Here is an 8,933-nt window from a genome sequence, read left to right as displayed (position 1 = left end):
TATAATTGACATATAATAATATGTAAGTTTAAGGTATAAATATGTTGATTTGGTACACTTATATATTGCAAAACTGATTACCACCATGATGTTAACTAACACCAGCACTGCATCACATAATTAATAAGTCGTGCCTGACAGTACGCACAGGGAATTTGTTCCAGGAACTCTCTCAGATACAAAAATCTGAGGATGCTCAAGTCCCTTATATAAAATGGTGTTTATTTGCATATAACCTAGCACATCCTCCCATATACTTTAAATTGTCTCTAGATTACTTATAATACCTAATCCAATGTAAATGCTAGGTAAATATTTGTGGGTGTGCAGCAAATTCAAGTTTTGTTTTTTAGAAATTTCTGGAATTTTTTAAAAAGTATTTTTGATCTGCACTTGGTTGAATCTGAAGATGCAGAACCTGCAGATATGGGGAGCCAACTATATTTCTTTTTTGTGGTGAGAATATTTAAGATCTACTCTCTTAGCAACTTTCAAGTATGTAATGCAGTATCATTAACTATAATCACTATGCTGTACAGTAGATCCCCAGAACTCATTCATCTTATAGCTAGACATTTGTACTCTTTGACCAATATCTGACTCTTCCCACACCTCCAATCCCCTGGCAATCACCATCATTCTAGTCTCTGTTACTCTGAATTCAGCTTTTTTTTGATTGCATACGTAAGTGATATCATACAGTAGTTATCTTCCTCTGTCTGACTTATTTCATTTCGCATAATACCCTAAAGATTCATCCATATTGTCAACATGGCAAGATTTCCTTCTTTCTCATGACTGAATAATATTCCATTTGTGTGTGTGTGTGTGTGTGTGTGTATGTGTGTGTGGTGTGTGTGTATCACATCTTTATCCATTCATCCATTGATGGACACTTAGGTTGTTTCCATATCTTGGCTATTGTGAATAACGCTGCAATGAACATGGAGGTTCATCTCTTTGAGATCCTGTTTTCATTTACTTTGGATATATACTCAAAAGTGGGATTGTTGGATCATATGGCAGTTCTATTTTTAATTTTTTGAGGAAACTCTATACTGATTTTCATGGTGGATGAATCAATTTACATTCCCATCAACACTGCACAAGGATTCCCTTTTCTCCACATCCTCACCAACACTTATCATCTCTTGTCTTTTTGATGATTGCCATTCTAACAGATGTGAGGTGATATCTCGTGGTTTTAATTTGCATTTCCCTGATGATTGGCGATCAGCGCTTTTTCATGTACTTGTTGGCCATTTGAATGTGTTCTTTGGAAAAAATGTCTATTCAGTTGCTCTGTGCAATTTTTTAAAATAAATTTATTTATTTATTTATTTTATTTTAGTTGCATTCGGTCTTTGTTGCTGTGCACAGGCTTTCTCTAGTTGCGGCGAGCGGGGACTACACTTTGTTGCGGTGCATGGTTTCCTATTGCGGTGGCTTCTCTTGTTGTGGAGCACAGGGTCTAGGCACACAGGCTCTGTGGTTGTGGCTCGCATGCTCTAGAGCACTGACTCAGTAGTTGTGGCACACGGGCTTAGTTGCTCCATGGCATGTGTGATCTTCCCAGACAAGGGCTCGAACCATATCCCCTGCATTGGCAGGCGGATCCTTAACCACTGTGCCACCAAGGAAGACCCTCTGTGCATTTTTTAAATAGATTGTTTGGAGTTTTTTTTACTATTGAGTTGTCTGAGTTCTTTATATATTTTGCATATTAACCCTTCACCAGATATATGGTTTACAATTATTTTTTTCCCATCCATAGGTTGTCTTTTTATTTTGTTGATTCTTTTTGATGTGCAGAAGCTTTTTAATTTGATGTAGTCCCACTTTTCTTATCTTTGCTTTTGTTGCCTTTGCTTTGGGTTCTTTTTTTTTTTTTTTTTGCAGTATGCGGGCCTCTCACTGTTGTGGCCTCTCCCGTTGCGGAGCACAGTCTCCGGACGCGCAGGCTCAGCGGCCATGGCTCACGGGCCCAGCCGCTTCGCGGCATGTGGGATCTTCCCGGACTGGGGCACGAACCCGTGTCCCCTGCATCGGCAGGCAGACTCTCAACCACTGCACCACCAGGGAAGCCCTCTAATTTTTTTCAGTAGAAAAATTTCTGGAAGAATATTTATTAAAGTTGTTTTTTTCCTTGGATGGACTAAAATCAGATAAGCGAAAATAAACTCTCTGGATTTTCTATATTTTTTACAATGAATATGTCCCTGAATAAATGTTTCAAGGCTTTTATTATGTTCCTAGCTTGAGGTGAATTGAAATTGTTTCCTTAAAATATATTCCAATACCAACTTCCAGGTCTGTGCTCATTGCCTTGCTTGAAGTATGGTTTTGTGAAATACTTCTCAGTGTGGTGCCAATATTTTTTTTCATAGTGAATAATTCCAGTTCTATTTTTTTACCTCCCTTCATCCCATTTGAGAAGAGGAAAATAAATATCATACCATACCCTCACACCTCAGACCTAGGTCTTACAAAACTTCTTAGGGATTCACTTTAGCTAAAGCTAAATTAAAATAAAGTTTAAATTTACTGATGGCATCAAATGATTTTGACCATTAATGAGCATTATCTCCTGTGCCTTCTCTGTCCTATGTTTATGGTCAATTCTTCCGTCATTTGGAGCTCCTGGTATTTTTCTGGATAACAATTTAACAGTTAAACAATGGAATACCCAAATATATATGATTCTTTTATATACATTAAAATATGTATATGTATGGTTAATCTATTGATTCATTAAGACCCATTTTCAGTAATGCTCATGCCATCTTGATCATGATGTTTGTCTAGAAGTTGACCTATACTAGTTAAGCAAGTTGACTGCTGACACCCAAGGGATACATATACGTTTAAAAGCATTCAAAACACATGCTATCCAACAAACCACATAAATAGTGCCCTTTGAGAAATCCCAACTGGTAATTACTGCTTTTGGCTCTAAGATGCATTGCTCAGAAAAGTCTGGGAAATACACACACACAAACACACACACATACACACACACCTGAAATAACTTCATAACTTTTAAAAAAATCTTAATTTTTACTTTGTTTTCTAGAAGAATTATGTGTTACCTGTGCCAGCGTAAGGTTTATTCAGAGCCCTTCATTTTCTACTTGGCAGAAACAGCTCTACGTGTTGCCAACACAGTAATATGTTCATTCCTTTATGAAGTTGAAAGACTCACATGAAACCAACATGATCTGAAATTTCATCATAAGGTATCTATGCAAACAAGGTTCACCTTAGAGCCTAATATATTTCTCTGAAAGGGACTATTCCATTTATCCTGTGATCTGGCTAGATGGCCTGTGTTTTTTTTACTCCATCACGCCGTCCTCTCACCCCCCAAATAGACCACACTTGCCCCAGCCTCTCACGTTCATTCCTTAGTATCATGAAAGGGAGTTTTCATATGAGGGCTCAAACACTTTAGCAGAGGAAGTGCCAGAGTACTTCGTAGAAGAACCACTTGTATCAGACCACCGGGCACCAGTGCAGGCTTGCCGCAGGGCCATCTCCCCCCTGACAATATCCATTACACATTCCTGGCCGTGCACTGAATATTTTACCAAAGACAAGCATCCAGAACACTACACCAGCACAATAAAGGCTTTCCCCTGCCAGCTTCAGAAATGAGTGACGAGAATTTTATTAGTCAAGGAAATGTCTATTGAAGCAACGCAACAGTGATTTTATTGCTGCCTAAGTGGGAAGCTTTATTGTGTATGTATTTGTCTGCTTTTAATCATTCTGTGATACCCAAATGGATGGTATAGAAATGTAAATACTTTTTTAGAAAAGTTCAAATGATTGTCTAAAAGCATAAAGGAATATAACTTAATGAAAATAAGTTTTATTGGTTATGTAGCCTATCTTGAAAAGCTTGAGGATAATACAAGAGATTTTCTTATTAATTATTAATACTAATCATTAGTTATTATATCCTTTAATCTGGAAAGGAAAACAAGAAACCTGACATTCATCACAAAAAATCGCTTTTGTTCATTTGAGTTTTTATAGAGATGGTGTGTCATGGATTTGAAGGCTGTCTTGTCCTATATGAATATGCCATATTACTGAATTTTTTGACATTAAGGAAGGTCATGGTTCCTTCCTGACTTCAGAATGTCACTGCACAGCTCAGTGAGTTTTTTCATTTCAAACACTGCCTGAAAACACCAATTTCTTCCTGTCTCCAACATCCACAATGCTTGTTAATCAACAACTTTTGAGGCTTCTCATTTTATATCAATTATCTCTAAGTCTTAACAGTGTCTCTTTGGTATCCAGCATACGTATCATTTCAAGTTTCAGTTCTCAAGCCTGATAAAACTAATAAACCCACACTGCCAGAGGTGGCACATTAAGCTGGTAAAATGGTTTTCATCTTAATTGGATATGAGCACCGTTATCGCTAATAACCCCAGGATATTCTAATTGGACTCTCTCTCTCTCTCTCTTTTATTTTTAAAACATTAATCTCATTGACCAGCCTTAATTTCTCCATCCCCCACTCCCTGAACCCAAATCTTGAAATGCAGTATAGAAATATTCTAACTTCAGGTGGTCATTTCAGCATTATTTTTTGGTATGAAGCCAAAAAAAGGTAAACAGTTTTGCAACAATAAAAGCTCCCTTTTTAAGTTTTCAGAAAAAAGAAATTGCAGTAAGACTACTTATTGACATTGCAATAATGTCTCTAATGCAGTTTAGTTAGCTGCCAGCGTCACCTAAGGACACTGAATCATCAATTTTCAGTAATTTTTAAACGACAATGATCTTCTCTGTCACATTATTTATGGTAATCTTAGTGCAAGTTATATAGCAGAAGGAAACACTATTTTAAAAGTTATCACACACATAAATACTAGATTTTTGTTTCATCTTAATTTTACAAATATTGGTAAATATATATATATATACATATATATATAAAGTATAGAACTTTGGATGTTGACATTATAGTTAAGAAATGAAAAGATGTGACAAGACGCTTCCACAGACAGACAGATGCTATTTAGTTGCTGGTAAGCACACATTGACAAACACGAGGGTATAAACACTTAATTCCATTATGCAACAATATCAAATTTAAACTAAGTTTTGACATACGAAATCAACTCTGATTTTCCGTTTTACTAGTCTTTTTTGGTAGACATATGCTTGGCACTAAAAAATAAATAAAATCTTAGAGGGAGGGGGGTTAAAAAAACAGAAAAAATTTTTCCCCAATAAGTGTAAAAACTGCAGGCTGCTTATGCTTTAATTGTTGAAAAATGTCATGTGAGCCATTCAATGGCAGAAAGAATTCACTTTTAAGAGACATAATAATTTTTTCTGGAGAAATTATGTTTTATCCGTTGAGTGTGGGCCTTTATAATTATTATCACTGTTCCCATATAATTAAAAGCCTTTATGTAGATATCATTAAATAATTATGGATGTTCAGAAGAAATGCTTACCATTCCTTCAATCCATAAAATGACAATTGAAAAAATTATTCATTAATTTATATTTACATTTCTGGCAATTAAGTTAGCAATACCTGGAGCACAGATGAATGTAGATCAAAGAATTTTCATAGAGTCTTCTAATGCCAAAGCTATAGTAACATCACATATGCCTTTTATGTTGACTTCTTAGAAAATTATGTATCATTGTGACTCTAAAAAGATAACCAAGTTTTCAGTCTTTTGTGTGTGTGTATAATATACACATATATCCTATATTGTATGTTGGAGATACCCTATATATATGTATGTATATATATGACATATGGGGTATACATTGTGAAAAGGATATGTATACATATGATGTCAAACATACATATACAATACATATGTATACACTTACATATACCTATGATGGTGATGAGGGTGATGATTTTATGGAGTGCTAGGGGTCATACTTTAAGATGTTCTGATGGTCTCTATGGAGAATATGCCCATGTGTGAGACAAGGGCCCTACCTTTAATAAATGCATAATCTGATTGTAGAAACTTAATCTATATATACAGTTAAAAAAGATGATTGAAATATAAAGTGGAGTATGGAGTTACATATGTCATCAAAACCAGTCATATCTAAAACTGACCAAAGACTCTGATTAGGAAGGAAAAAAAAAAAACTACAGCTGCATGTAGTCTTGCTTTTGTATATGGATTTATATGCATTTTACATGTACTACTGTAATAAAATGTTACGCACATTAAATATAGACAAAAATACCTCTTTTTCGTGGCGCCTCGGAGGCGGTCGGCAGCTTCAGAATGAAGCTGAACATCTCTTTCCCGTCCACTGGCTGCCAGAAACTCATTGAAGTGGACGATGAACGAAAACTTCGAACCTTTTATGAGAAGCGTATGGCCACAGAAGTTGCTGCTGACGCTCTGGGTGAAGAATGGAAGGGTTATGTGGTCCGAATCAGTGGTGGGAACGACAAACAGGGTTTCCCCATGAAGCAGGGTGTCTTGACCCATGGCCGAGTCCGCCTGCTACTGAGTAAGGGGCATTCCTGTTACAGACCAAGGAGGACTGGAGAAAGAAAGCGCAAATCTGTACGGGGCTGCATTGTGGATGCCAATCTGAGCGTTCTCAATTTGGTCATTGTAAAAAAAAGGGGAGAAGGATATTCCTGGACTCACTGATACTACTGTGCCTCGTCGCCTGGGGCCCAAAAGAGCTAGCAGAATCCGCAAACTTTTCAATCTCTCTAAAGAAAATGATGTCCGCCAGTATGTTGTGAGAAAGCCCCTAAACAAAGAAGGTAAGAAACCTAGGACCAAAGCACCCAAGATTCAGCGTCTTGTTACTCCACGTGTTCTGCAACACAAACGTCGGCGAATTGCTCTGAAGAAACAGCGTACTAAGAAAAATAAGGAAGAGGCTGCAGAATATGCTAAACTTTTGGCCAAGAGAATGAAGGAGGCCAAAGAAAAACGCCAGGAACAGATTGTCAAGAGACGGAGGCTGTCCTCTCTGAGAACTTCTACTTCTAAGTCTGAGTCCAGTCAAAAATGAGATGTTCTTAGAGTAACAAATAAATAAGATCAGACATCAAAAAAAAATATATAGACAAAAATAGTAATAAGAAGAATGAGATAAATCAACATCAATATTCATAGGTGTTCTGATATTCTTTCTCCACCCACCCAGTGGGGCCATTTGCCCACTTTCAAGAGAACTGATACAGATAGTACATGCTATTGGTGCTTGTTTGTTAAGTTAGGTCAGTGTGTTCCACTTAATAAATGTGATGGGCAAGGACATTCCATCCCGATAAAAGAGGGAAGGACACAGAAAATGTTTCCAAATATCAGAGGGTAAATCCCTTCTCACACCATAACTGCAGGGTTCTGCCATTCCTTAAACAGTGGTGACTTTCATCTTCACAGGTCTTTCCCATCACCTACATACCAGACAGTTTTACTCCCAAGATATTGGACCCTAGTCTTTCCCACCTTTCTCCTTGCCAAGATCCCAATCCCCTGTTTGTTATCTTTGCCATTTCTTCCATTTGAAGAGTTTACTTTTCAACTTCATGAAAGGTTCAGCCTTCTTCCTTAATTCCTACTTCACAGTCTGGAAAAGTTAAGTAACTTGCCCAAGGTCAAGCAGGCTGTGATGAGCAGGGCAAGAACTTATGTTGCCTCTACCATTGGCATTGTCTTCTTATTAGGACCAATGCAGTGGTGATGTGCAGAGTATTCATTTAACAGGTCACCTCTTCTGAGACACGTATTGTGCTGCGCTGTGGTGGCACATTGTTAAATAAGATCGGCTAGACTCTCATAGAATAGAAAGCTCATATTCTAAAGGGAAATGATGTGAAATAAACATGCCTACAAATGGAAGAGAAAGTAATCTCAGACAGTGGTAAGAGTTTGGCAACTAAAAAGAAAAACCTTGGATGATAGGCTAGAAAGTGATATCTTTGCAAGAAGGAGACAGAGCATTATTTAGGTGATCAGGAAAATATCTCTGAGTATATGGCATTTGAACTGAAAACTGAAAAGAGCTGGTGTGAAAGTATTGGGACAGAAATTCCAAGCAGGGGTAGGACCCTCAGGGGGAACCTAAGATGGAAGTTAAAAACCCTAAGATGGAAATAAAATTTCCTTGTTTAAAAAACATAAAAACAACTCTGGAAGCTGGCATGTAGTGAGCACGGGGGTGGGGGGAATTGTTAGCGCAAGGTAAAGCACCTTGTAGGACCTGGTAAGTCAAATTAAAGAGTTTGGATTTCATGGTAAATGCATTAGGAAGTCAAGGGAGATTTTGAAGCTGGGGAGTGATATGGTCTGATTTATTTTGTTTAGAGATCAATGCCTGCCATGTGGGGAATAGATTCTAGAATAACAAAAGTAGCAGCAGGGAGACCAGTGAAGAGGCTATTTCAGGACTGGAGGCAAGAAATGAGAGTGCTGTGAACTAGGATTGTAGCCATAGAGTCAGAGCAGTGTGGTGATGGATATAGAAGGATTTTTGGATGGATTTAATGTAGGCAGTGTGGGAAGGAGAAGGATCAAGGACACGTGGGTTTTTGGCTAGAGCCATATAGTAAGTACACGGAGTACTAAGATGAGAATAGAAGTTTGGTGTGTGGGAAATTGTGAGATATGATTTGGCCTTGTTATGTTAAAATCTAAGCAAAGATGTCCTGTAGGCAGTTGGATACATGTATCTGGAGCTCAGTAGAGAAGGAAAATGTAGAGATAGAACGTTGGGTGAATAAAAATATAGTCGGAGAAGAGAAGAAAGTCAGGGTTCTTCCAGCAATTGGAGATAAAATAGGGGAAGAGGATCCAGCAAAAGGAGCTGAGAAGGAATGGCGTGAATGGTATGCCATTGTGCTTTCTAAAATAAGGCCCCAGAGGGCCCCCAAGTTAAGTTTGCACAATCACTCAAACATCTAA

The 8,933-nt window shown here is 37.6% G+C and overlaps 1 pseudogene; it reads left to right on the top strand.

Annotated features, from left to right (window-relative positions):
- The first annotated feature begins 6,264 nt into the window (after positions 1-6,264).
- LOC114903372 lies at positions 6,265-7,085 on the top strand (annotated as a pseudogene).
- Positions 7,086-8,933: the final 1,848 nt, after the last annotated feature.

This window comes from Monodon monoceros, unplaced genomic scaffold (assembly GCF_005190385.1).
Source record: "Monodon monoceros isolate NGI ecotype Baffin Bay Population unplaced genomic scaffold, NGI_Narwhal_1 Super_Scaffold_21, whole genome shotgun sequence".
Classification (NCBI taxonomy): Eukaryota; Metazoa; Chordata; class Mammalia; order Artiodactyla; family Monodontidae; genus Monodon; species Monodon monoceros.
This window is presented reverse-complemented; position numbering and strand designations above follow the sequence as displayed.